Source organism: Eptatretus burgeri, chromosome 16 (genome assembly GCF_056783735.1).
Source record: "Eptatretus burgeri isolate ZD-2024b chromosome 16, Ebu_testis_v1, whole genome shotgun sequence".
In the NCBI taxonomy this organism is placed as follows: domain Eukaryota; kingdom Metazoa; phylum Chordata; class Myxini; order Myxiniformes; family Myxinidae; genus Eptatretus; species Eptatretus burgeri.
In genome coordinates this window covers 9,436,260-9,463,614 of record NC_140976.1, presented here as the reverse complement: position 1 = coordinate 9,463,614, position 27,355 = coordinate 9,436,260, and the positions used below count along the sequence as shown (strand labels likewise).

The window sequence follows — 27,355 nt, the reverse complement described above, 5'->3', positions numbered from 1 at the left end:
TTGAGGGGAGTCAACTGAGGATTCTCGAATATACGGTTTATTGAAGTTGCACAGCACTTGCAAGCGGAGGTGGCACAGGGACCAACCACAGCAGTCAGACCCTGTACCACACTAAAGGTTACACTCTAAAAGTTTCATATATAAAACCTATTCCTCGGCGGAGAAAGCAAGCAAAGAAAGAAACAAAGATGCAAGTGGGCTTTTCCCCCCTCCCTGCGGCCCTCGGGGAGAATTAGCAGTAAACAGCTTCTTTCTCACGCTTCAAACAGCGAGAGAGTGCTGGCACATATTCATAAACAGGAGCAAATCCTTTGGAGTTCTCCAAGATTGTTGACACTCCACTGAAATTCATAACAGCCTACAGAAACAAGGCTGGCAAGGACACAGGCTGGCTTGTTGGTATACATCGTGTAAAACGAAGACAAAGGCTTGGAAACACAATTTGAAGCAGCCAGGACAAGGGTTTGAATCCAGACACCTGATTAATGCAATTGATGAATGTTTAAATAAGTCAAATGTACAAATATGGGCCAATGGGGCCATCACATGATATATCATAACATATACCAACGAACATCGACACCGACCGGTTTACTTGTCTACCAAGGGACATCGACACCAACCAGTTAACTTGCCCACCAAAGGACATCGACACTGACCGGTTTACTTGTCTACCAAGGGACATCGACACCGACCGGTTTACTTGACTACCAACGGACATCGACACCGACCGGTTTACTTGTCTAGCAAGGGACATCGACACCGACCGGTTTACTTGACTACCAACGGACATCGACACCGACCGGTTTAGTTGTCTACCAAGGGACATCGACACCGACCGGTTTACTTGTATACCAACGGACGTCGACACCGACCAGTTTACTTGTATACCAACGGACATCGACACCGACCGGTTTACTTGTCTACCAAGGGACATCGACACCGACCGGTTTACTTGTATACAAACGGACATCGACACCGACCGGTTTAGTTGTCTACCAAGGGACATCGACACCGACCGGTTTACTTGTATACCAACGGACGTCGACACCGACCGGTTTACTTGTATACCAACGGACATCGACACCAACTAGTTTATTTGTCTACCAATGAGCATCGACACCGACCGGTTAACTTGTCTACCAACGGACATCGACACTGACCGGTTTCGTTGTCTACCAAGGGACATCGACACCAACCGGTTTACTTGTATACCAAAGGAATCGACACTGAGCGGTTTACTTGTATACCAACGGACATCGACACCGACAGGTTTACTTGTATACCAACGGAAATCGACACCGACCGGTTTACTTGTCTACCAACGAACATCGACACCGACCGGTTTACTTGTATACCAACGGACATCGACACTGACCGGTTTACTTGTATACCAACGGACATCGACACCGACTGGTTTTCTTGTATCACAACGACATCAACACCGACCGGTTTACTTGTATACCAACGGACATCGACACTGACCGGTTTACTTGTATACCAATGGATATCGACACCGACCGGTTTACTTGTATAGCAACGGACATCGACACCGACCGGTTTAGTTGTATACCAAGGGACATCGACACCAACCGGTTTAGTTGTATACCAACGGATATCGACACCGACCGGTTTACTTGTATACCAAGGGACATCGACACCGACCGGTTAACTTGCCTACCAAAGGACATCAACACCGACCGGTTTACTTGACTACCAACGGACATCGACACCGACCGGTTTACTTGTCTACCAAGGGACATCGACACCGACCGGTTTACCTGTCTACCAAGGGACATCGACACCGACCGGTTTACTTGTATATCAATGGACATCGACACCGACCGGTTTTGTTGTCTACCAAGGGACATGGACACTGACCGGTTTACTTGTATACCAACGGACGTCGACACCGACCGGTTTACTTGTATACCAACGGACATCGACACCAACCAGTTTATTTGTCTACCAATGAGCATCGACACCGACCGGTTTACTTGTCTACCAACGGACATCGACACTGACCGGTTTACTTGTCTACCAACGAACATCGACACCGACCGGTTTACTTGTCTACCAAGGGACATCGACACCGACCGGTTTACTTGTATACCAACTGACATCGACACTGACCGGTTTACTTGTATACCAACGGACATCGACACCGACCGGTTTAGTTGTCTACCAACGGACATCGACACCGACTGGTTTACTTGTCTACCAACGAACATCGACACCGACCGGTTTACTTGTCTAACAAGGGACATCGACACCGACCGGTTTACTTGTATACCAACGGACATCAACACCGACCGGTTTACTTGTATACCAACTGACATCGACACCAACCAGTTTACTTGTCTACCAACGGACATTGACACCGACCAGTTTATTTGTCTACCAACAGACATCGACACCGACCGGTTTACTTGTCTACCAACGAACATCGACACCGACCGGTTTACTTGTCTACCAACAGATATCGACACCGACCGGTTTACTTGTATACCAACGGACATCGACACCGACCGGTTTAGTTGTCTACCAAGGGACATCGACACCGACCGGTTTACTTGTATACCAACGGACGTCGACACCGACCGGTTTACTTGTATACCAACGGACATCGACACCGACCGGTTTACTTGTATACCAACGGACATCGACACCGACCGGTTACTTGTATAACAACGGACATCGACACCGACCGGTTTACTTGTATACCAACGGACGTCGACACCGACCGGTTTACTTGTATACCAACGGACATCGACACCCACAGGTTTACTTGTATTCCAACGGACATCGACACCGACCGGTTTACTTGTATATCAACGGACATCGACACTGACCGGTTTCGTTGTCTACCAAGGGACATCGACACCGACCGGTTTACTTGTATACCAACGGACTTCGACACCGACCGGTTTACTTGAATACCAACGAACATCGACACCGACCGGTTTACTTGTATACCAACGGACAAGGACACTGACCGGTTTACTTGTATGCCAACGGACATCAACACCGACCGGTTTACTTGTATACCAACTGACATCGACACCAACCAGTTTACTTGTCTACCAACGGACATCGACACCAACCAGTTTATTTGTCCACCAATGAACATCGACACCGACCGGTTTACTTGTCTACCAACGGACATCGACACAGACTGGTTTACTTGTCTACCAACGAACATCGACACCGACCGGTTTACTTGTCTACCAAGGGACATCGACACCGACCGGTTTGCTTGACTACCAACGGACATGGACACCGACCGGTTTACTTGTATACCAAGGGACATCGACACCGACCGGTTTACTTGTCTACCAAGGGAGATCGACATCGACCGGTTAACTTGCCTACCAAAGGACATCAACACCGACCGGTTTACTTGTCTACCAAGGGACATCGACACCGACCGGTTTACTTGTCTACCAAGGGACATCGACACCGACCGGTTAACTTGCCGACCAAAGGACATCAACACCGACCGGTTAACTTGTATACCAACGGACACCGACACCGACCGGTTTTGTTGTCTACCAAGGGACATCGACACTGACCGGTTTACATGTATACCAACGGACGTCGACACCGACTGGTTTACTTGTATACCAACGGACGTCGACACCGACCGGTTTACTTGTATACCAACGGACATCGACACCAACCAGTTTATTTGTCTACCAATGAGCATCGACACCGACCGGTTTACTTGTCTACCAACGGACATCGACACTGTCCGGTTTACTTGTCTACCAACGAACATCGACACCGACCGGTTTACTTGTCTACCAAGGGACATCGACACCGACCGGTTTACTTGTATACCAACTGACATCGACACTGACCGGTTTACTTGTATACCAACGCACATCGACACCGACCGGTTTCGTTGTCTACCAAGGGACATCGACACCGACCGGTTTGCTTGTATACCAACGGACGTCGACACCGGCCGGTTTACTTGTCTAACAACGGACATCGACACCAACCCGTTTATTTGTCCACCAATGAACATCGACACGGACCGGTTTACTTGTCTACCAACGAACATCGACACTGACCGGTTTACTTGTATACCAACGGACATCGACACCGACCGGTTTTCTTGTATCACAACGACATCAACACCGACCGGTTTACTTGTATACCAACGGACATCGACACTGACCGGTTTACTATACACATATACTTCACAAAATAACTAAACTTTGGGACTGCTGACTGTCTGTCTGTGTGCAAGAGGCTTCCAAATCCATAACAATATTACATGAGTCATGTATCAGACATGTTGGTTTCCTACTCATAAACAAATTTGATGTAGGTTATATATCTGACACGTCACGTACACACTCGCAATGCCTTTTAAAAACAAGTGAATAATAAAAATAAAAAATTATGCTAAATAAAAAAAAAGCAATGAAGGGATGACAAACTACCCAGATATAAAATATTGAATGATTTGGTCTGCCAGACCATGCATCCGATCAGGTTGAAATTTAAAACATACATTCTCCATCACTTCGAGATAATAATTCTGAAGTTTCACATCAATTGATGAAGCGGTTCAAGAGAAACATTTTTTTTCAAGAATTTCCATCAAACCAATATGGCTGCCAGACAATGTGACATATTAATTATTCAAGAACACTCTCGTATCCCCAAGGCTTGGGGAACATGTAAGGGAAGTTTCCCCTCGATTTGTCAAGCCATTCTGGAGAGGATTTTAAAATGTATATTTTTCAAGAAAATCAGGGCCAAAATACGCCAAACCATGTGACCCATGATATCATAGGTGGAGAACGTTTTGTTCCTCATGGATAGGCGATCATATCTGTAATGTTTCGTCTCAATCTGTTCAGTCATTACAGAGAAGAAGATTTTACAGATCCTTGTTCTTGTTCTTCAAAAGGATGCTGAGCCAGACCTTTATCTCGAAGGAAGAGCATGCTGCTCCTGGGTTCAAGGCAGCCAAGGGCAGGCAGCAGGCTTATGCTTCTCCTCTGTTCCAAAGCTTCTGGAGACTGTGTGGTGAACCCTATGCTCCTGTACTGCTCCAAGAACCCACAAGCACTTAACCTTTTGAGCCCTGGCGCCAGTTTTACCAGCTGCCATTCAAACCTCCATATACCCAAGCGACCAGTTTACTGGCAGCTCTTCAAACCACCATTTACCTGAGCAGCTGGATTTTTCTCCAGGGAGCACAGGGTGGGGGAGCCAAAAGTCCAAGGAGCTCAGGGTTCAAAGGGTTAACAGGCAGAACAAAGACCACCTGCCTGGTCTTTGGAGGTCCAACCCCAAGGCTTGTTTTGGAGGTTACTGCTCACTTGTTCTTGGACTGGTTCAACAATTGTTTCGTCCATGAGGTGGAGAGGTACCTAGCATCAAAGAACCTGGACTTCAAAGTGTTGATGATTCTTCTTAATGCACCCAGGCACCCAGATGCACAAAAGTTGGATTACCATAACATTGAGGTAGTGTTTCTGCCACCCAACACCACCTCCCTGCTCCAGCCTCTTGACCAGGGTGTTATCTCCATCTTCAGTAGTTACTACACCCAGAGAACATTCCGCAACATCCTGGATGCCATGGAACTCTATGGAAACACAGTGCTGGAAGAAGTTCACTATCGCTGATGCCATCACTTTCATCAAGGAATCTTTGGACGAGCTGAAGCAATCAATTCTTAATGCCTGCTGAAAAAAGCTGTGGAAGGAGGTGGTCAACAAATTTGGGGGCTACCCATGGACACAGAGTTGAAGCACATTGTGCAGCTGGCACAGAATGTGGGTGGTGAGGCGTTTGATGACCTAGAGTCAAGTGAGGTTGTGGAGATGTTGGATTCCCACACAGAGGAGTTAACTGAGGAGGACCTGGACGAGTTAATATAATCAGGACAGAGGAAGCAGAAGAGGAACAGGACAAGGACAAGGAGGTAGAGTGACCGCAGCTAACAGCTTCTGGCATGGGCAAGCTTCTGCTTTGCTGCAAGGAACCTCTCCGACCTGGCGGTTGAGTTGGGCCCATTCATGGAGAGGAACTTACTGTTTAAAATGGAGCTGGAGAACATCCTGGAGTGCAGAAAGAGATACAGAAAGACCTCCAAAGAAAAATGATGCAGCCAACCATAAGAAGCTATCTGAAAAAAAAGTCAAGCAAATAAATACAGGATGTTTATTAATGACTGTGACAGAGGCTTGTCCCATAACCCACTTTTTGCCATAAGCCCTTCAATTTAATATACACAAATTCCTTATACATGCTGCTTTCCTGAAACGTAACCCGAGCGTATCTGGAGGCTCTTCTGTTCTCAAAATGTCCATTATTTAATATTGTCTTCGATTATTAATAGTACAATATTATTATGATTATTTCTTTAAATTTCCTCCGATATGTGTGCATACGCTATCCTCCATCAGCAAATTGATATATTTATTTTAATGCTTCTGAGAGCCAGATTTGATAACATTTCTCAACATGGTCTTCTTTCTCTTCAAATGTTTGGGATCAACTTACACTTACTCATTCATGTTTGTGATCTCTCATCTTGTGTTCTTTTGTGTATTTGTGATTTACTAACTTGTGTTGTTGAATATTTTTCAGATATTTTCGATTTGAGAACATCACCAGATCTCATGAGGTTTTATGAGGGATTGAGAAACCATGAACTGAACATGATGATGATGTTCAAATTGATGAAGAGATTATTTAATCGAGATTTTTACACAATCCACTTCTTTCATTTGCTTTCAACCTCCGCCGGTGAGTCCTGTGGTTGTTTCTTCGTCTTCTTGCATATGGCCAATATGGATTGCACTAAAGTTTAATGTCCAGGTTCTGCAGCCATCTGGCTGCCTCAGGGGTAAGTTAGTGCAGGGCAAAAGTCCTCCCGGTAACTTTCACAAGGGACAGTGCGACATGATGTGCTCCATCGTCTGAACTCTTCCGCAATCACAAAGTGCATCTGGCCTCATCCTCCGTGGGTGGAGTGTCCTACCGCAGAGGCCCTGTCCAGTGGGGAGCCTGTCGAGGGCTGTCCATTGCCTATGTGGGAGTGTGAAACTGGGTGGAGGATTGGTTGGATCATGTACGATATGTTCATTAGGAGCTGCAGCAGCCTCCCAGCTGGCTCTCTACAAGTTGGCTTTGCTTTAATGGGCTCCAGTGAGAAGCTCAGCATGGTTCCATGGTGGTTTCTGGGACTTGAGGCAACAGTGCAGATGTTCAGTGAGAAGGCGCTGGGCTGGAATTTCGGGAGCTGAAATGTGGTTGAAGTTTCGGGATGACAGCACATCCCTACGGATGGCTGGTGGAGCAATGTTGCAGATGATAGGAAGCCACTCAGTCTTTGTTGAATTGAGGATTCCAGACACTGTTCTCATCGCGGCGTTTAACTGAACATCGATGGCCTTTGTGTGGCCACTCGCCAACCAGACTGGCACGCAATGAGGGGGGGGGGCAAGCGTTGCCATGCATAAGGTGTTAACACCGGCGCCCCACAATATGCCTGAGGTTGTTTAATCATTATCACTCTTAATATAATTAGTATCCTCCACACATGGGATGGTGAAAGCCGAAATGTTTAATTTAATCCCAATCTTTTTTCTTTCCAAAACAAAATGTAATCTTTATGGCTCATGATTCATGAATGTTAAACCCATTTTGGTATGCAGTCAAGACTCGTGGAAGAGCTAGGACATTGAACAGATTAGGATACAACATAACAAAAGGAACAGGAGAGAGAGGGAGGAAACACCTACAGCAGGGATGAATGACAAAACAGAGGGAGACCTGCACAAACAACCTGATCTGAATCCAAATTGTTGATGTGAGATGTTGGGGAAAAGGAAGGATTTCATATAAACTGCCATGTTGGATTCCATGACCCTGCTGATGATTGGAAGTGAACATCTTGGTCTGTGGATGATATCGGTTTTTGCTCTTTTTATGTAATACAGTGATGTTGGCTGATTTCCCAGCCGAAAGAAGATGACCGAGGAAAAATGATAGGATGAATAAAAGCAGAATGAGGATGTGCAAGAGCAGTGGAGCAGTTTATTTTTGGACACATGAGCTGATGCTCTCTGGTCCAGTAGCAGAGACGAGGGATCACAGAAACCTCTCCACCTTCTCAGGTGCAAATGACAGAGTCCAGGAGCAATTGAGTGTGACAAAGATAGAGACAGAAATAGAGATGGAGGGAGGTAGATAGGTGTTGGCGACACAAGATTTGGAAGCAAATGCAGAATTGAGGCATTTGGCCTTCTCAGGAACGAAGTTGGCTGTGGTGCCGTTTGAAGAGAGGGAAGGGATGGAAGGGGAACATACTTCAGAGAGGGACTTAACAAGGTGACACCAGGTTTTGGAGGAGGAAGACAAGTTCGAAAGTTCAATCTTGAGGTTGGGCGGATGTTGTTTTCTGGCTCCGGACAGATGTGTGTGTGGACACACACTTGTTGCGGGCTGTTTGGAATGCGCTGAGATTATCTTCAGTCGGATTTGTTTTCCAGCAAGACAAGGCAGGTTGTTTCAGAACAACTGCCTTACCACAGGATTCAGTCAGTGTACCATGGGCAGGAAAGAGTGGGAGGATAACTTAAGATGGAATGGGATGGATCTGTGCATGAGAGGAGGTTTCTGTGGAAGAATTCCCAGGCTGAACTCACATCAGGGGCAGTAGATATGGGAGACCAGTCCTCAAGAAAGATGGCTGTTTGCAATCCCTGCCAATCTGCTTGAGTGAAATGTTAAATTCGCTGGCAATGAGGCAGCTTTCTGACAATAGCCAGAGAGGTGTTGACTCTCACAAGATAAGATCAGATCAACAAATTTGAGTAGAGGAAGAGTTGGATACATTTGATGGGAAGTTAATCATCACCAAATCCAGAAGAGAAGATTTGCCATTGGGAGAAGTCTGGGCGAGAAGGCTCTCAGATTGAGTTAGTCCTATGCAGTCACAAGAGTCTTTTGTTGAAGGGCCATTGCTAGTGAGAGGAGAGAGAGCGAGAGAGAGAGAGAGATGTAGATGTAGATAGATGTAGATGGAGTCATCACTGTTTGTAGGATGGTACAATACACAGCCAAGAGTTGGGAGCAGAGGGAAGTCACAGCCAACGGTACTTCTGGTGGTTGGAAGATGTGAAATCGGTACACGGACAGTGATAAATTGAGTTGCTGATGGAAAGAGCAACTCCACCACCAGGGCATGGCTCAGACTTTTAAAATTGGAGAGACACTCTCACAATAACCAGGGAGAGACATGAAGGGTTTACGGATATCCTGTGGGAGGAAGGATTCTTTGAAACAGATGACTCTCCAGGATGTCAGCAGCAGCCTGGATTGAGAGATATGTTAGGTTGGAGTGGAAGTGTCATATGTTTGAAGTCCAAACAGTGAGAGACAGGGGAGAAGGCATTGGGAGGGTGGAGGACAGGTGGGAAGCTCCGAGGGTGAGGGGTGTGAGGGAGGAGGCTGGGAGGTTATGGGTTGGAGGGGAAGATGGGATGCTGGGATAAGTGGGGAAATAGGAGGGGGCGGGATGAAAGTGAAGATGGTAGGTGACAGGACGAGGGGGACAATGTGAGGTGGCATGGGGGAGGGGTTGTGTAACACATGACCACCAACCCACCTTGTCAGGAGTTTTCAATACGAGCAGGTGCCCGTTCAGCAAGCTGAGAAAGGTCTCTAAGGCTTTTGTTGTGCAGAGGCACGGCCCTTTCTCTTGGGTACTTTTCCGAGTATCTTTCCGAAGCTTGGTGAACCATTCCAAGTGACAATCCTTATCCCCGCCGGCTCAGACGCTCCAATCAGTATGGCATCGTGCCGAATGGGCATGTAATGCAGCTGGGGGTCTTTGAACCGGTTGACCTCTTCGGTCATATTGAGACCACTCGCCGGACTCGGGCCAGGCAACTGGCACAACCAGACAACTCGAGCAATATTTATTGCACGTATTTATAAATCCTGTTAGTTTGAAATGTTGTTTGTAATACAAACACTAATCTGATGGGGGATCTTGGGAAGGAAGAGCAGTGAAGGTGAAACACATGCAGAACCATTGATAAGAGTGCAGATGGGACAGCCGGCTGAACATTCCATTCAAAGGACTGTGCATTGTTCTCTTCATAAGCTGTTCAGTTCCATAAAGACTGTATAATAATAATAATAATAATGGATGGGTAACAGAATAAATCACCGATCATGGCTACCTGAGAGAGATGGAACAGAATTGTACATTTGATTCAGAAAACGTTTTAATTTCTTTCCAGGCGAATAAGATTAATCGAAATAATAATATGCTTGTTCATCCGTCTTTCTGTCTGTGTTTGTGTAACATTCCATTCCACCCATTAGTTGGACAGCTTACCTTCCTCCACCCATAATTTCAACCTGGAAACCACACAGCTGCCATGTTGCTGCTCACCGCTAAGCGAAGCCAGACATCTTCGGAGCTGTCATATTCACTATTGCCATACCCTCCCTATAAGTTTTCCTCTCGTGTAAAACGACCAAAGTGACAGTTCAAGGACTTTACACCGATAGGTGTCACGGGCCTTCCGAAGATAGACCTCAGTGATCGAGGCAGCGGTCTGCTGTCTCTACACTGCCCAAGCAACTATGTGGGATTCTCTCAAGCAGGGATTTTACCACGGAGGTTACGCAGGTTCTTCATATTATTTCTGACTATTTTATCTTAATCGACACGACCAGGGATCATAAAACCCATGTGATTATAAAGGTCTTTGTTGGAGGACTTCAGGGAATCTCGTGACATTGTGAAAGAAAACATCCGTCATTATTTACTTTTAACTTTGTAATGTGTATATTCATCAGGAAGAATATAATTGGTTTCCGGTCTCATGGTCACTTGAGAGTTGTGAGTTGGATAGGCGATCGTGATGGACCATGACATGTCAGGGATGAAAACACAACCTCCGTCCACCTTCAGTGTCAGCGGTAATAATTAAACTAATCATCCCTCCAACTCTTTCTCTCCCTCTCCCTCTCCCTCTCCCTCTCCCTCTCCCTCTCCCTCTCCCTCTCCCTCTCCCTCTCCCTCTCCCTCTCCCTCTCCCTCTCCCTCTCCCTCTCTCTCTCTCTCTCTCTCTCTCTCTCTCTCTCTCTCTCTCTCTCTCTCTCTCTCTCTTTCTCTCTCTCTTCCTGTTTCAGGTTTCAGGTGGGTTGAGGGTTGAGTCTCCAAGGGAAGTGGGATTTATGGATGGTGAAAATGTATCTCTTCCCTGCATCTTCACCTTGGATGATGATTCTGTTCCAATTGATCCGATCAAGCTGGAGTTGGAATGGAGAAATCGTCACACAATCCTCGCCTATAAAAATGGGAAGATTGAAACAAGTTCTTCATACAAGGGACAGATAAAGATGAATGAACAAAACCTGAGAAATGGAGACGTGACGTTGATTCTCCACAATGTGACTGAAGTGACCATGTTAACATGTATTGTTACATACAATGGAGAAACTCGGAGGGATACCATTCTTTTGCAATGTGAGTTTTAATTTGGTCTATTAGAACTTGTAAACCTTTTTTAGAACCTTCTTTTTAGAACTTGTAAGAACCTTTGTGAGACCTTGTACACCCTTTATAATTTACATCCTTTAGACCCATTTGACCTCAACTACTTTTGGAATGTAGCTTTTGGACCTTTAAACCCCACAGACCTTTAGACCCCTTATGGTCCCTTAAACCCCTTGTTGACCATATAGATGTTCCATTAGTTTTACACCTTCAGATAATTTTGACATTTAGATTGTTTAGTCTCTTTAGACCCTTTTGCACCTTTTAGACCCATTCAACACTTTAGACCCTATTGATCCTATAGATCCCTTAGACCGTTTCGACTCCAACTACTATTGGAATGTACACCCTTTCGACCCCTTCGATCCCAAAGACCATTTAGTCCCCATAGACTTCTTACACATGTAGACCCTTTAGACCCCTGATATCTATAGATCATTTAGACCTTTTGGACTGCTTAAACCTTTTTAGTCATTTTATGTATGACCATTTTAGTCCTTTCAAGACCCTTTCAACACTTTAGACCCTTAATACTCTTTGAGGGGTCTAAAAGGGTTTTGGGGTCCTTTCATTGGACAAAAAATAATGGAACGTTTTTCATCATTTCAGGACCCGCTCCTACATAGTTTTCCCAGCACAAATACAATTGTTATCAGGTCTTTCTGCCCCCACGGGCCCATAGTTTTCCATCGATGAAACTGAAAATCAACTTTATCACCTAATGCATCCCAACTACTAACGCACTCCACTAGGAGAAGAGTGTCTGTTCCACTCGGCACAATTCATGGCATAATATTTTCAGGTTTTTTGGTAAAAATGTTTTTTTTATTATTTATTCAGAGTACGAAGGCATCACTATATTATCCTAAATAACTTCGACAACCCTCAAATCCTTGTGTTTAATTTGGGTGAAGAGATTTTCTTAAGAAATGAAAAAAGAAAGAAGTAAAAATGAAAGTAATTCTATTTATGAATGCTGACTATTCACATTAAGATGAGCTGTTTTGTGTGATTGTTGTTTGGTTGTTGATGTTCACGTATCATGGTTGTTCATGGAGTTGTTCACTGCTCAAAGTTGAGAGTTGTTTGGTTGTTTGATTTTGGTTGTATCCAGATCCGGATTCGGATCTTCACCAAAATCGAATCAATTCTTCCTTGTCAAACACCCAACGTGTCCACCAAGTTTTTCATTCGAATCAGTACACAACTTTTTGAGATATTGTGAAATTTATTAGTTTAGCTGTGTGTCTCAATGGTGAAGAATTGCTTTAAAAATTCTCCAATCCACATCCAGATTCAGATCTTTAGCAAAATCGAATCAATTCTTCCTTGTCACACTTTCAACGTGTCCCTTGTGTTTCGTCCGAATCCGTCCACAACGTTTTGAGATATCGTGCTCTATATTGTTTTTGGCCCCATCTCTCAATGGTGAGGAATCACTTAAAAAATTCAAGTAGTCGGATCCAGAATCGCATCTTCATCAAAATCTAATCAGTTCGTCCTTGTTACACACCCAACTTATCCACCAAATTTTACCCAGATCCGTCCACAACTTTTTGAGATATGCTGCACACAAACAAACAAACAAGAAGAAGATGTCATGCAGAGCACGATACTTGCAAAATCTATAAAACATATTTGACCTCAAAAATAATTGGTGGTTTAATTCAACGACCAAATATGCAACTCCTAAAATTTCAAGTGAATGAGATGAAAATTGTCAATTTTAGAAATTCGGCCGATGTTGACCTTTTGGCCAATGTGGACATCCAAAATAATTGGCGATTGAATTCAGTAACCGGAAATATAAATCCTCTTCAAATTTCAAGTCAATTGGATGAAAATTGAGGATTTTAGAAATACCACCGTAGTGTTGACCTTGGGCATATGTTGACCTTTTGGTCCATGTTGACCTCAAAAATAATTGGCTGGTTGAATCAATTGACCTGAATTATAACCCCTCAGTAGGGTAAGAATACTGATTCTGGCTCACTTTTCCCCATGTAAATGAATGGGGGATTTTCAGCGATTCATATTTTTTTTCCCTAAAAATAAACCCCCTTTTTATCCCAAGGTATATTTATTTGTCTCCCCTTTTAACCTGGAGGTTGAACCTCATTGAATTGAACACCTGGGGGTTGAACAGCTCACTCATTGAACCTATAAAGATTTGTTCATTCTCAAATTCCTTCAATAGTTTAATTTTCTTTGCACAATAATCCCCATCTAAAATATTGACAAACAAAACATTTGAATCTTTATATTTTTTAAGATACCCCATTTGTGCCATTACGAAATGATAAACTTCTCTTAATGCTCTCATCTGACCACCTCCTGAGCCACATATCATTTTGAGATTATAGTAAATTGTTTTTTCATTGTTCAATTGATAACCATCAAAGTTTTCAGTCCATTCAAGGATATTCATTTTTTTCTTTACATCCTCTAACTTACTAGTTTTTAAATTAATTCGCTTATTTGTTTTATTTACCTTTGTTTTAGTTATTTTTTCAATAAGACTTATTTGATATTTTTCACATTCATTATGTTTTCCATTTATATACCAAGACTGAGATTTTCTCCACTCTTTAGTTTGATTAATACTTGGTTTAACCATTTATATATTGTGAAAAAACCACAGTAGCCCTTAAAAACCCTAACCCATCTTCCCATCGTTAAAACATAATCTATTTTATACACTCTATCATACAATATCCATATGGAACACAATCTATTCCATTATCTAAAATAAATCTCTTATCATCAAAGGCTCCTAATGCCTTTTTATTTACTTCTTCACTATATATGTTATGTTTATAACTTCTTATTGTATTCATTTTCCTATATTCTTCTTTCTTATTCATCAAACAATTATAATAATTTCTAAAAGTTATTGATTTCTTTATTACATATTTCTTTATTCCCTTTAACCTCTTATCAATCTGTTCACCATACTTATAAGCATATGCCTTTGCTCTCAATCCAATAAACTCACTCATTACTTTTCCACCCAACTCATCCTTAAACTTACCAATAACCTTTTCATTCTTTTTGGAAAATAACTCACTCTTCTTGCTGAAATTACTTGTATCATATACTCCAATATTTTTCTTCATATCTTCATAAACATCATCAGTTTTTATATCTAGGATAAAACTATCAGTGTCCATATACAACAATGAAACATTTTCGCCATACTCTTTCTTTAAGTCATTATACAAATAATCATACATCAATATCTTTGATAAATCAAGAACTGCTGTTCCAATATAAATTGGTTTATCCATTACAATACTTTCCTTTTTCATATGAATTGCAGAAAAGTTCTCTGAAAAAACCTCTTCTCTCTCAAAACTTGGTTTATTTATCAATCTCGAAGCTTCTTTCCAAGATGTTGCGAATCTAATGTTTTGCCTGTTTCTAACATTTTCCATAGTCTTTCCAAATACAGCATTATTCATTAATTTATAAAAGTCCCCTTCAAATTTTACTTTTGTATTTGCTCTCATATCTGTATTGAATTGAATATACTTTTTCACCCAAGGACTTTGTTTAAATTTTAAAACTCTATGAATTTTAGCTACTCTCAATCCTTCTCTCAAAAACTGTTTTAAGCTTCTCTGATGCAAAACATATCCCTCTTTATCATAGAATGTTGTTAATAACTTTTCTGTTGATTTACCTTTAATATTAAAACTTTTATGATAATCACTTAACCATTCTTTCTTTGGAGTTTCTTTCTCACATGCAAAAGGAAGATCTTTATGCTTATTATGAAGATCACTCGGGTACCTCAAATCAACTTCAAAATAATAACCTTCTTCTTCGTCATTCAATTCCTCCTGAGAAGAAATAACAATATTCATCAAAGCCTTTTCATAATCCTTTTCTTCCACCCACTCTAATTTACCATAAGGTAGAGATTGAGACATTGCCCATCCATACAAATTATTAGCATCAAAATACATCAAATAATTACTATCTTTTTCACTATCATAATTTGGGAGATATTTATTATTTGCTTTAGCATATCTTTTTGAACATACTTGTGATATTCCACCTCTCTTGGACTTCTCAATCATCAAAAGCATATCAACATCACTGATTAAATCTATATCTTGTTTTGTCATTTTCAACATTGCACTCCAAGCTAAACCAGGAGCTGTGAAATAGTGGGCAGGGTCTAATCCATAACAATTTTTATTATGACAGAGTGTTCTAAAAGCCTCAAACACATCAGCTAACAATAAAACATCTGTTTGTAGATATAAATCATGATATTCTCCAAGGTTCTTTATCTTAAATATTTTCCATATTTCTTGTGCGTGTTTATATTCCTTATCACTTATCTCTTCTTCATAACGGTTATTATAGAAACTTTCTTTTGAAGGAAGTTGTGTTTCTTTAAATCTCATAAATGAATCCATATAATCATAAGGATAAATTCCCTTACTTGTAAGAATTTTCTCTTTACTTTGAATTTCATTCCTTGTTTGAATTTCCTCTCTCATAAGAATTCCTTCTTTAATCAGAATTTCATCTTTAATCTGAATTTCCTCTTTAGTTCGAATTTTCTTTATAATTAGAATTTCATCTTCAGTTAGAATTTCCTCTTTACTTTGAATTCTCTCTTTAATCTGAATTTCCTCTTTAGTGAGAATTTCCTCTTTTGGAAAGAATGAATTAAGATTTGGAAAAGAGTCCGTGGAGCTTAGATTTGATGCGAGGTAGGCTAGTGGTGTTCCCATAAACTTGTAAGAATCTAAAAACCTAATACGAGTTATAGGTTTTGTGAATATCATTTTTGAAAATGAAATATACTTTTGACTTGTGTTTGTTATAGCAGAAATATTCCCTGGTGTTTTTGAAAGTTCATTTATAAATAGATGTGTATCATAGTTGGCGCTGTTCTGAAGAAAGACTGGAATAAAAGAAGGTAATTTATAATTAAGATTACAACAGGAATGAGCGGGACCTCTATATTTACCAGTAAGATGACAATGGTCTCTAACTTTAGACTCCTTAATTTCCCCCTCACAAATATGACAGATATTGTTCATTCTAAATTCTAATTTTTCTTCTTTGGTTAATTTCATCGGTTCATTTGTTTCTTTCATTAATTTAGTGAGTCTTATACAATCCTTTTCTAATCGTTTTACAAACTCTTGTGAAGCATTTTTTCCACGATAATGTTCAAGTTTGTTATACTTTTCTCCAACAGATGATTTGATATAATAACAGAAACCACAAGGAATATGTTTTTGATATTTATTTGTATATGGTTCTTTTGGATTAGGAGAAGCAGTATTTATCTTTTAAGGATACATTCAAAATCAGCGTATATCACAAATGGGTGCATGATAGATTTATTATAATCTTCAAAATAAATCTTTTCACCAGGTTTAGGCATTGTAATTACAGCTGATTTATGATTACTACAATATTTTGAATGTTGTTCTAATCGTTCTTTTGTATGAAATGAATTAAGACATCGCTTACAAGGATATATTTTGTTTGCTGTTCTGAATACCTGAGAAGAGATTAATCTTGATAAATTATTGATGTATGTGTAATGTGAATTCTTTCCAACACTAAAATATAAAAGGTCAATGTGTGTTTCTTCATTTTTATAGTTGTTTGAAATTTTTAATATTTGAACTTTGTTTGTATCCGTTAATCCATATACATTAATAGAAAGATTATTCTTTTTCTCAAATTTAGGAATATCTGTTAATGGCATTGGGAATTTAAAATCTTTAATGTCCAAGGTATTCTCATATTTCATATATTGTTTTACTCTTTCTGAATTACATTTTGGTGGATGTAAGTGAGCAAGAACAGACCAGAGAAAACATTTATTATCATTGTTCTTAATATTAACAACTGCCTTCTTTAGTTTTATTTCTTTTGGTAATTCAATATAAGAAGAAGCTTTAAGAGGGTTTGATTTTAGAATGTGTGTATCTAAAAAGATGATTTTTTTAATATTGAATCCACTTCCTACCACTGTATTATCAACATCCTCCTCTTGTCTTGATAGTTCTTCATAAACCCCACTATTCAAAAAATCTTGAAATGATGTTATAAAATAAAGATCTGTTCTCATATAAGGAGTTTGTTCTTCATCTTGTCTTTTCATATTCATTTTCACTCCCATATAAAACTTTAAAGTTTTCATTTCTTTTAATGTCTTTTTAATAAATTTTTCAACATCGGGTTTCACTATTTCAATTGATTCAGCTATTGATGATGGACCGGGTTCTCCAAATTGAAAAATCCTTATTTTTATATGCCCTTTAAATGCCTCATCAGTGTTTTTAATATAATAGTCTCCCTTTACTTTAAACTCATTTTTCTTGTGTTTTTGTGATTGAAGATGTTGATTATAACTACTCTTCAAAACATCCTTTGAACAGATATCACAATGTTTTCTTTCCAACTCAAGAGGAGATATTTGATGAAATAGATTAAATGTGTGTTTGTTGGTTCGGAGGTGTTTTCTATAATGTTTATATTCGTGATTACAAACATCGCAGTACGTTGTATTCACCATATTTATAGAATAAAACTTTGCTTAAACTAAAATTTTCTTGATGAAAATTTCGTTTAATTTATAGGTGAATCTGTGCTTAAAAACATTTTATCCTCCAACTTTTTCACTTAATAAATACAATGTTTCAAGACACAAAAGACAAGTTTCAATCAATCTCTTCATCTGTTAAAGATACTGAGAAATATGTCAAGGATGTAAAATTGAACAAAGATAAATATAACAACTATTGGATAAAAACTATTATGGTAAATAATATGAGTTCTTCAATTTCCTTCAGTGGAAGGGCTTTTAGTATACCTGGTAGAACATCAATTAAAGTATCTCTAACAAAAGTTTCTCCTCTCCTTCTAGTAATATATTCAAAACTAGAAAAAGCAATGAAACAAGAAAAAGTATCAAAGAACAAAAACCTTATGGATGAAGCTTTAGAAAGAAAAGATAAGACCATCTGTAATATGCAAGGAGAAATTTGTATTTTTTTCAACAACCCTAAAGATGTAAATCTTGATGAAATAAAGGATGTTAATATATCAGGTGAAATGACATTTCGTTCAATAGTAGTTAACGATAATTTTAAAATTACCTTTAATATAAAAAATGTTGTCGTTGAATCTGATAATGAAAAAAAGTATATCGATATCGATGGTAATATACAACTGAAAGTATAGATGAATTTCAGTTTAAGTAAAGTTTTACTTTATAAATATGCTAGACTTTCCTGATTCTCCATATGACAAATTTGAGAATTGTCCTGCATGTGAAAGACGGGGATTAAACACAGAGTCAAAAGCCTATAAACAATGTATATTCTGTGATTATCTTCTAATTAATGATAATAAAAAATATAAAAAGGAAAATAATTCTTTTAGATTTACACCAAAAATGAATTACTTTACAAGATTGATTAGAGAAATGAATGTAAAGTATGAGGATGATAACACACCTTTCCTTACAAGGGAAGAAACTGAACGTATAAGAGAAATGTTCAAAGGATTGTTGTTGTATATTATTCATGGATGTAATTTTCAGGGAAATATCAACACAAGATATTGTATAAATAAAATAATGGATTATCTTGAAATTAAACCTGAACTTAGGATAAAATATAGAGTTTCTAAAAAAGCCAATAATAAATTAAATAACCTGTTTTTCAAATATATAAATGAATGATTTTTTACCTATTTGGGAAAATAAGATAAAATTTAACAACCATAAAAATCTCCCAAATTCATTAAGATGTCTCATAGTTGGTTCAAGTGGATGTGGAAAAACCTGCTTACTTTTAAAAATGCTCCTCACTCCCAACTTTTTAGATTATGATAATTTAATAATTTTCACAAAGTCGAGTTTTCAACCAGAGTATCAACTACTCTCACAAGGTTTTAATGCTGGTCTTCAAAAGAAGATATAATAGGTTTATTTAAACGTCAAAAAAACCTAAATGATTATAACATTGAAGATATAATTCAACTATTTTGTGATACACAGAGATGTAAAAAGAAATCAAATCTTATAACTTGTATTCTTAGTGATAATACGGATGATATACCGTCTCCCCAAGATTTGGATAAATCAAAAAAGAACCTCGTTATCTTTGATGATTGTGTTAATGAGAGAAACCAAACGGTAATGGACAGCTACTACACAAGAGGGAGACATTCTTCTTGTAATTGTATTTATCTTAGTCAATCGTACTTTCAACTTCCTCGTCGTTCCATCAGAAACAATGCTAATACTTTTATTTTATTCAAGTTAAATTCAATAGATATCAATAATTTTTGGAGAGATAATTGTTCTACATTATGTAGTAAAAAGAAATTTGAGGATTATATGAAGCACACGACTGAAAAATATAAATATATTGTTGTGAAACAAGATGAGATATTAAGGGATATATTTTTTGTTTTATAAACAATTACATATATAAATGACAACTATTATTATAAATCTTGTGGGTAAATCTGCTTCTGGAAAAAACTTTCATAAATCAAGGTTCTTGTGTAGTACAAATGAGAATATTGTAAATTTACTTAAAAAACACCCCGTGATACGCATTGTATCAACAACAACTAGAGCAATAAGACCTGGAGAAGTAAAAGGTGAAGATTATCACTATATTTCAGTGGAGGAACATATGCGATTGAGGAATGAAGGACAAATATTTGAGGAGGTTTCTCTTGGTACAACAAAATATTCACATTGTAAGAGTGAGTTAAAGAAACTAAAATCTGGTGGTGTTGGGATATTAGAAACTAATCCAGAAGGAACGAGACAAATTATTAAATATCTGAGCGGAGTGAAGATTTTATCATTCGGTTTTGATGTTGATGAAGAAACTCAACACAAACGTATGAAAAGCAGAGATGCAAGGATTAGTGAAGAAGAAATTACAACTCGCATTAATGTTAATAAAGAATTTGATGAAATATTTAAAGAAAAGGATTTATTTGAACACATCTACTTGAATGATGAAGAAAAGGAAAATTTCCCTGTTGATCTTTACAATTCATTAAATGATATTTTACAATAAATAAATGGATACAAAAGAAAGAGCAAGAAGATTTAAGGAACATCAAGAGTTGGTTTCAAAAGTTGTAAAACAACAGGAAGACATAAAGAAGAAACGCAGACAGAAACTAACGGGCGAAGAAGCATTTGAAAAAAAACAAGAGAAATTTTTTAAACCACTTTTAAAAACTTCCCAAGAAAAAATGAAAGATGTTTCCACAGTTCCCACAGTAGAATATACTCCTAGAAAGCTTCAAATGTTAAAAGATTTCAGTCAAATGACGGAGGAAGAATTAGAGCATTTAGGAGAATTAGAATATGATGATGAAGGTTTATTTCAACAACTGAAAGAGATTAATCAACCCCTTGATTATATTGTGAATGCTGTTCAAAACAATGAATATTCAGCGGATTCAAAAACCAAAGCAGGACTCATTCCAACAGAACAACCAGCAATATTTCATCTTGTTCAAGAAAAGGTATTGATATTTAATGATGAATTAAGGTTCTTAAGTTCTGCTCAACCCCCTGTTAAACTAACTCCGAGATTAATGTTTCTTCTCACAAAAGATGGAAGACAAGGTTCAACTGTGAGGGATGAATCAAAGTATATTGATAAACCATTGGATATGGAAAATAATGATGATAGAGTATATATTGATTTGCTGAACACTCTAAATTATAAGGTTATTCTTTCTGGTAAAAGTAGGAAGAATGAGAAGGAGAAACACATTATTCAGGCTTTAAGTATCCTTGGTTCAGGTATTAGTTTTCTTCCAAATGACCCATCGCAATTAGTTAATAGACTGTTATTGTTGTTCGGCAGTAAGAAGGCTGGAAATAACAATTGTTTTAATGAAGCATCAGCCATTTTAGACCAGTTGATGAACATGAAAATAATTAATAAATCTCAATATAAAGACATTTTATCTCATATTAAATAAGATGAGAAGCACAATCCTGAGTTTTAATTTCACAACAAGCGACCACACATCTTCATTCCCATACCCACTACAACTTGACACAACAAAAGAATATGAGGCATCTTTATTGTCCATGGAGACTTATAATACCTTATTTAATATAACCGAGAAAAATGACAAGTTTAGTTATAATCCGGGAAGTGGATACAAAACGATAACAGTCTCACCCGGAGCATACGAGATTTCTCAAATATCTTCCGAAATTGCTCGTCTTATGAAAGAACAGGGTGATGAACCAAAAAATATTGTTATAAACATTCAAAAACATACTTCAAAATCAACGATTAAAGTTAAAAATAACTACAAGGTTGATTTCACAATTGATAATTCATTTAGAGAGTTATTAGGTTTCTCCTTAAAAAGATTGAAACTAATGGGACGTTTTACAGTGATAATGTCATTCAAATATCCTCAGGAATAAATTCGGTGTTAATTCACTGTGATTTGATTGATGGTGCTTATAATGATGGATTAAAAACAAATACAATATTTTCATTCAGCGCATACTCAACCCCAATTGGTTATAAATTCAATATGGAGCCTAAAAATTTGGTTTATCTACCTGTGTCAGGAAAAACCATACACAGAGTAAATTTTAGGATAACCGACCAAGATAATCGTGTGATTTCTTTTAATGGAGAAGTTATATCCATCAGAATTCACCTACGTGAAGTTTTTCAATAAATAAATACGATGGTTATTGTGAGGAAGCACGAGTTGGGAAAATATAAAATAATTACAGGGGATGGGATGTTCCTTTCCCCGTACTACAAGGGTGAAGGTATGTATCTTGGTAGAGGATACTATAAACCTAAGAGACAAAGGGGTGTTGGACATCAATTTAGAGGAGATGGGATAATTGATACTCTCATGGGTATTGGTTCAACTATTCTTAAACATAAAGACCTAATTGGTTCAACTGCTTCTGCTGTGGGAAATGTAGCAGGTGCTGTAAAGAGTATAAAAGATGCTCAGAAAGAATCTCATAAATTACAAGCAATAAAAGAAATTAAGAAAGGTAAAACTCAGTTGTCCCCCCAAGAACGACAGAAAATAATTCAAATACTTGGATCAGGGTTTCAAAAGTTTTAACATCTTTTTTCCTAAATAAATACAAGTATGGAAGCAATTGATAGTATCTATGATTTGGATGATACTATTATTATCTCAAACTCCACTAAAAAAGAAGATTACTTCAAGGTAAATGCAATAACTGGAACAGACTGGAATACAAATGGTACAAAAAGTTTTGAAATAAATAATCAACAAACCTATTTGAATCTCTCCGAAAGTTTCTTGTTGTGTAAATTTAAATTCACTAAGGCTGGGAATAACACAAACGCTACACTTGTAAATGATTTCTTCTGGAAAATGTTTGATAGTGTGCGATTGTATATTGGAACACAAGAAGTTGAAGCGGTTGATTATGTCTCTGCTGTATCTGAAATGATGAAATTTACACTCTATACATTCAGTGATAGAATGGGAAAGGGGTCTGTCGAAGGTTTTATTCCTGATATGTCAACGGGAACAAACACAGACCCTGGATATATTCAAAGGAAAGGAATGTATAATGATGATACAAAAGCAGAAAATAGTTTTACTGTGGCAGTTCCTCTTAAAGGTATATTTGGATTTTGTGATTATGATAAAGTTCTGTATGGTCTTAAAATTAGATTTCAACTACAAAGGAATGATAATGAAAATAGATTGCTTTTTGGTGTTGGTAATGCTTTTGGTGATCAGAATAAATTTGTAATTGAGGAGATGAGTTGGTATATCAGTGAATATACTCCTAATCTTAAAACAGAAGAGATGTTGAATCGAAGACTTAACTCAAAAAAACCACTCAGTGTATCATACCTCAAAAGAAGATGTCAACACGTTAAACTCAATCAAACTACTTACACGTGGAATTTGGGTGTTCTGGAAGGAAAGCCACGATATCTGTGGATGATTTTTAAAAAGCCAGATGGTGATACTGCGACTGATAAGAATAATGCATTGAGTGATAATGCTAAGGTGAAACAACTTCGCGTTTCTCTAGATGGAACATTTTATCCACGAGATAGATTGGAAATTAATTGGGAAAAAAATGATTTTGCTGAAGCATACAAGTCTTACCAAAAGGTGTGTGAAAGTAATGGAAATAAAGAACCTATTTTGGATATGACAGCATTTAAAAGTTTGTATACAATTTATACGTTTGACCTGAGCGCTCAAAAAGAAACTATAAAGTCTAATCGAGTGGATACTTCCCTATACATTGAAAGAGGAGAGAGTGAAGAAGTTGATACATATTGTTTGCTTTTGGAAGAAACAGAATTGCAGATTAATACAGATAATGGTGTGATGATTAGTCTCACATAATTTTTTTGTTAAATAAATGAGTGGCAAAGTACCAACTGGGGTATATGTTAATCAAATCAATCTTCATAAACTATCATCTTGTGTTCAAAATCAAAAGCCTTGTACGATTAACGTTAATACAATTCAGAGAAAAGGAGCAGTAAGAATTGATGTTTTGCTCACAAGAGAACAGGTTAAAATCTTGAATGACACTGGCTCACTTAAAATTAAAATGACAAAACCAATGTTGAAAAAATATTCAATAAGAGAGACGAGTGGTGGATTTCTCCCATTTCTAATTCCTTTATTTGCTGGTTTAAGTGCGGTTGGAGCATTGACGGGTGGTATTTCAACAGCGGTCAAAACTGCCAACGAAAGGAAGGCTCAACTCCAGGCTCAAAAAGAATTGGAAAGACATAACAAAGAGTTGGAGAAACAAATTAGTGGAAGTGGTGTAATTGTAGATTTTGCTGAAAAACTTGAAGGTCTGCCTGATAAAGCGAGATTGTTAGTTGGAGATATGCTTTCTTCTATAGCACAAGCAGGTGTAAAATTAACGAAAAGAGGTAATGGATTATATCTTTCTAATAAATAAATGAGCATTGATGAGTGGTTGAAAGAATTTGGAAAGAATACAACATCAAATTTACAACTTGTCAAATATTGTAAGAAATTAAAAATTCATAATGTGGTTATTTGTATGAGAGATGAATTAACAAATGTGTCGAAACATACAAAGAATATTATTATGAACTTAGAAGATAATGATGGGAACGGTTCTCATTGGGTTTGTATTTTTAATAGTCAAGACAAATATTATTTTGATAGTTTTGGTCTTCCACCACCTGTTGAAGTCATAAAATTCTTACAGAATGGTGTTTATCAAACATTTCAAGTCCAAGAATTAAATTCCAAGTGTTGTGGTCAATTATGTCTATATGTGTTATTTCAACTCAACAAAAATAAAAAATTTTATGATATTATTTTTAATCTAATATAAATGACTTATGTTGGTAAAGATGGTTCTATCTTTGGTGTATCTCAAGAACTGGATATTGATTTATCAAATTATTACACAAAGGCACAGGCTGAACGACATAAATATAATATAAACAAAAATATTAACATGAAAAATGCTTATAAATTAAAAAATTATCCAAGCCCGACTGACGCGAATGACTTGGTGAGATTAAGCGATTTATCACAATATATATACTTAAATAAAACGGCTGTGTATTCTAAAGATACAGAAGTGTTGATATTATCTCCAGGTCATACAGAATTCACAGTTCGAATTAAAATAAATTTTTATAAAGAAGGGCGTATCGTTTGTATGAGAATAGAACAATGGGGGTATGATATGAATGATTTAGGGTATAATTGGTCATTTAAAATTAACCTCGAAGACCTGGAACAATTAAATCAGTCTCGTAAGGAAGAATATTATCCACTTGGTATCGAGAATGAGTTTTGTGGAGCCACGATTAGTAAACAACAAATAAAAGAATTTAATAAGGGTAAATATAATAATGGTTTTGCCCTTGTTTATCTCATGAAAACAGAAAAAACAGGATTATATATAATAAGTAAGGAAATACAAAATGATTTAACTATGGGAAGATGGGGAGGTGTTTCGTGTCATAATATTATTCTAACATATATTTCTAATACATAAATGACAGCAAGAAGGCTTCAAGAAAATTATCATTTCTGTGTCCAAGCATACCTTCAAGAAAAGGGTATTCGGTATTTTAATAAATATGTTCTACAACATAAGAATGAGGTATTTTCAATAAAAGATTGGCATTATGCTGATGTTGATAAACCAACAACTTTAGATTTAATTAGAATGTTAAATAATGAAAAAATTATAAGGTTAAGAAAAGGTAAGGCTCTTTTAGAAATTCAAAAGAAATTTTATTGGTTTCCTGTTGTAAAAAAAATTATTTTGGATACAGGAATAACAAGAAATCCTGATGAATATATGTATAATATTCTATGGGGTGTAAACGATTCAAGTATAGTAAGGGATGAGGAAGGAGTTGAAGAAGAGAGGGAAGAGGAGGAAAAGGAGAAGGAGGAGAGAGAGAAGGAGGAAAGAGAGAATAGAGAGAGGGAGGAAAGAGAGAAGAGAGAGAAGGAGGAAAGAGAGAATAGAGAGAGGGAGAAGAGAGAGAAGGAGGAAAGAGAGAATAGAGAGAGGGAGAAGAGAGAGAAGGAGGAAAGAGAGAAGAGAGAGAAGGAGGAAAGAGAGAATAGAGAGAGGGAGAAGAGAGAGAAGGAGGAAAGAGAGAAGAAAGAGAAGGAGGAAAGAGAGAAGAGAGAGAAGGAGGAGAGGGAGAAGAAAGAGAAGGAGGAAAGAGAGAAGAGAGAGGAAAGAGAGAGAATGAATAAATATCAAAATATGGAAACCAGTGAGATTCAAAAAGATTGGTGGTATTACAGAAAATAACTCAACCCACCGAGGAGGAAAACAAAGAATTGACAAGTCTATTTGCAATACTTTCGACAAGACTATTAGCATCGACAAGATATGGATTTTAATTCAAGTTTTTTCTTAAATAAATGGAGGAGAGAGTGAAGGCATTTCTAAGGATTCTTTATGTTTTAAAAATTAAGATTCAAATGTGCATGTTGGAAACTAAAAAGGTTTTTGCACTCTGCAGGAATTTTTCTCATAAATAAATGAGTTATTGTCTCAAATGTAAAAAGAAAACTAATACTAAAAATATTTCATATATTAAAAGTAAAAATAACAGGGTTATACAAAAAGGTACATGTTCGGTGTGTGGTTCAAAAAAAAATCAATTTATCTCCAAACACAAACTCGGAGGAGATATACAAAAGTTTTTATCAGGAAGTAAATTTACAACTACTGGAATACCAGGGGAATTACATCTTCCAGGGTATTCTTTCTGTGGTCCAGGCACAAACTTAGATAAAAGATTAGATGAGGCAGACAATCCTAAATCCTGGAGTAAACCAATCAATAGAGTTGATGAAGTGTGCATGAGACACGATATTGATTATGGGAATACCACAACGTTGGAAGAAAAGCATGAAGCCGATAGAGAAATGTTGTATAATTTGTCTCTGATACAAAATCCAACCTTGAGAGAAAAAGTTGATAGGTTCATCGTGAAGAAGATGATTAGTGCTAAATTGAAACTTGGACTTGGAAATTCAAAAAACTTATAGACTCTAATGATGCCATTAAGACTGAAGAGCAATTAGCTGATGAATTACATAAACCAATATTCACAAAGTTTCAGAGAAGGAAAGTTTATTCCAAGGAAGTTGATTATATCTGGTCTGCTGATTTGATTGAACTCAATAATGATAAGGGGTACAAGTATGCTTTAACCGTTATTGATTTGAGGAGTAGATATGCGTGGGTTGTCCCTTTAAAAAACA

At 37.6% G+C, this 27,355-nt stretch overlaps 1 protein-coding gene and 1 pseudogene across 8 annotated transcripts in view; one reads left to right on the top strand and one right to left on the bottom strand.

Annotated features, from left to right (window-relative positions):
* The window catches only part of LOC147010464 (uncharacterized), a 95,568-nt gene that overhangs the window by 17,144 nt on the left and 51,069 nt on the right, over positions 1-27,355 (bottom strand). The gene's annotated exons all lie outside the window — the stretch shown is intronic.
* The window catches only part of LOC147010466 (uncharacterized), a 43,308-nt pseudogene continuing 21,709 nt past the window's right edge, over positions 5,757-27,355 (top strand). Inside the window, exons 1-4 of the transcript XR_015052532.1 lie at positions 5,757-5,832; positions 6,616-6,774; positions 7,015-7,239; positions 11,189-11,518. The product of XR_015052532.1 is annotated as an uncharacterized LOC147010466 (transcript). The remainder of the gene's footprint in view (positions 5,833-6,615; positions 6,775-7,014; positions 7,240-11,188; positions 11,519-27,355) is intronic.